Source organism: Crocodylus porosus, unplaced genomic scaffold (assembly GCF_001723895.1).
Source record: "Crocodylus porosus isolate Cpor-Errol unplaced genomic scaffold, CroPor_comp1, whole genome shotgun sequence".
Classification (NCBI taxonomy): Eukaryota; Metazoa; Chordata; order Crocodylia; family Crocodylidae; genus Crocodylus; species Crocodylus porosus.
In genome coordinates, this window is record NW_017728906.1 from 128,021,835 (window position 1) to 128,025,284 (window position 3,450).

Consider the following 3,450-nt stretch of genomic DNA (forward strand, 5'->3'; position numbering starts at 1 on the left):
CCAAATGTCTTTCAAGATCTCTTAAGAATCAGTTAAGAACACAATTCAGAACCAGACCAACTAGCCAGTCCTCTCAAGAGTCATTAGCATATAGTGGGGAACCTTTTAACAGAAGCATGATGCCTATGAGGATGTCTGGATTGTATGGTACCTTCTCTCTGTGCATCTCGGGCTGTTATCCTGATTGGGTAAGGGAGGGTAGTTCTCTTAAAGGGACTCATCCCTTTCTGGTAATAACAGGTGCGTGCAGACAGTTGTGGTGCTGTGGTGAATAAATTCCTGCCCCTTTCTTGTGACTACTGTTTAGTGTTTCCTTGTTTTAATACAAAGGAATTCATATAGATGTATCAGTAGCCAGGAGACAGTTCATGTTCGTAGCACCCTACTAAGTGGGGTGAAAGGCTGAGGGTTAGAGCAATAAAAGTCCATGCCATAACTTGTTGATATATCCTGTTAGCCTTTTTTTGGTCTGCCTTTGAATTGTGTATATAGTTTCTAGATGAGTAATTCTGGGGTGCCTTGAAATCCTTTTAAGAGTGCTGCAGGGTGCTAATAAGCAATGGTAGCATTGTTAGGTGTATAAACATGATTCACAAAATAAAACCAGGGACTTCAAAGAGGAGTCCATAGTGCCAAAGCCATTCTGACCTGTTGAAGTTTTTCTCAGTTCTTTGCAACAGAAGAACTATTTTGTTATTTTCTGTAATCAAAAAATGAGTGAAAAGTAAGATCTGGCATTTTCCAAAGGGTACTTTGAGTCTGTCAAGGAGTTCTTTAAATCTAAAGAGGTTGAACACCACTGTTCTAGATATTCAATGTTTGTCACCATGGGCCCGTCCCGGCCAGGTGGCAGGACCCGGCTGGGCCCGGCATCTGGTCCCCAAGTGTCATGCTGGGTCCTGCCACCATGAGACTGGCCTGGCTGGGTGGCAGGAGGAGCCCCAGGGCCAGCAGGACCCGACTGGGCTTGGCGCATGGTCCCCCCACTGCTGCTATGAGAGGTCAGTTACAGGCACTGGCTGGGGGAGCTGGGGCCCTCCAGGGTGGAGCTGGGAACCTGGGTGGGGGTAGGGCCCTCCAGGGTGCCTGGGACCCTGGGCAGGGGGACTGGGGCCTTGTGGGGGATAGGGGCTGTGGTCCTCCAGGGGTGAACTGGGGCCCTGTGGGGGTCCCCCACACCCACAGCCCCCCCGGAATTGCCCCACACTTACCCACAGACCAACCCACACCCCTCCATACACATCCACACACCCACCCGCCTTCCCCCACACTCTTTCTCACCCCCTTCCTGCAGACACCACTTCCCCCCATCACACCCCCATCATGTGTGAATAAAGCAAAAAGTACACATCAACACATGTACAGGTACTGGCCCCAGGCTCTAGCTCCCCCTGGCTGCAGATCCAGGAGCAGCCAGGTGAGGTTATTTTGCCCCATGTGGCACAATTTGCTTCACAACAAAGTGCCTGTCCAAGCACGTGTGCTGAGGCAAAAAGCCCCGGCTCAGTTTTGCACCACTTCTATTTGAGCTGCTGCAAGTGCATGTGCTTGCATGTGTGGATGCGCCCAGGGTGACCCAGGGAGCTTGCTTATGCCAGAGTTACCTGTTTTTTATTACTTTGCATTTTAGTTCCCATCTAGAAGGCCAGACAACAATGCTAAAGGCCTGCTTGGGGAAGCACTAGAGCTATGGCTCCATCTTTTTACCATATTGGTTTTGCACCCTCAGAAGAATACAGAGGGAGTTATCCCTGCAGTCCCCAGAGCATCAGGGCAACATATTCGGTCAGGTTTCACAGCCTGTGTGCTCTCATCCTGCTGCACAGCAATCTTGTGGCTATATACAGTCTTGTTTTATACCATTACTTTTGGTTTTTCATGTATAATTAATATCCTTTATATTTCTGATCATAATATGTACATATTTAAAAAGGAACTAGAGTATGTACAGCGGAGAGAGAGACTTTCTGTGCTTCTTCTTGTGCTCAAGGTCAGACTTCAGTCTAAATTTCATTCCATAGGGAAGGAATGAGGTGAATTGGGGAAAATACTAATTGGTCTAGGATAAGGCCAGGCTGAATTTCAACTGGAAGTGACATTCTAACCTTTCAAGTCTGAACATACTCTTCTACCTCTCCTCAGTGGCCCTGTTAATCTATATGCAGTGACAGTTTGTCTAACTGATATAGCTGAACTGAAGAACTTGGTGCTGGTGCCAAGAACTCCTTCTGAAAGTAATTATCAGAATATCCCAGATGATTGCAGTCCTTTGTGGCTTCTGGAAGTAATGTCATCTTTTAAAAATGGTGGAACGCAGTTAGAAATATCTACTGCTCATGGTATGTGTTGTATTATTTAGATTCTGTCAACCTCTTTCAGGCACACGCAAAGGAAAATGACAGCTATTATCACACAGTGCCTTAAATTGGAATGAATAAATGATAGAAATGTGGATGATATGTAGGGAATTTTATGCTGAACATAGGGGTCTTGATGACCTACAGCTTAATATATATTAAACAAGAAACCTCTCCTATACAGTGAGTTGTTCATTCAATAGGAAAGGTTTTGTATGTAATACTGTCAACTGTGAGTTACACCATATCTGAATATGTTCAGCAACTGCAAATGATTATTAAATGCTTAAAACTAAAACACAACCCCCCATTTAAAATGCTTGTGTGTAGTGAAGTTTAATTTTTAAGTTAAATTTCACTGTCCTTTTCAATTAACATTAGAGTGACATGTTAAGGGTATGTACCACTAACTAGTGAGGACTATTTTTATATTGTTTATATTGACTATTGTTGCTGTTGTGATTTAGGGATATACTTCCACCCTCTCCTAGGACTGTAACCTTTTTGTGATGGAGAGGCCTATGTGCTCCAACGACCCTCAGAGCTATGTCATCTTGAATCTTGTACTCCTGCTAGAGTCTCCCCTGGTGAACAGATCTGAGGTGAGGTTCTAAACTAAGCATGGCCGTAAGGCCCGCCACACCAAGGCCCTTGCCCCTTCAGAAAGCTGTTTTGCCTTGTCTTTGCTTACTGAGATATGCAGATGGAAACTAAGATCCTGGTCTTCAATGCAGTGGTTATCCCTATGCTCCTCTATGGGTGTGAGATGTGGATGACACATCAAAGCCATCTTAAGCACCTGGAATGGCTCCATCAGCGTTGCCTCAGGAAGATTTTTTGCATCAGATGGGAAGATCACTGCACTAATTGCAGCATCCTCTTTGCAGCTAACAAAACCAGCATTGAGGCAAAAATTATGAAACATCAACTCTACTGGGTTGGTCACTGTGTGTGGATGGCTAACGCTTATCTCCCAAAGCAAGTCTTCTTCTCTCAACTTAGTCTGGTAAGAGGACCCATGGAAGACAGAGAAAGCATTGCAAGCATGAAAGCATGCCTTAAGAAGGGTGGCATCAACCCTACAAATTGGGAA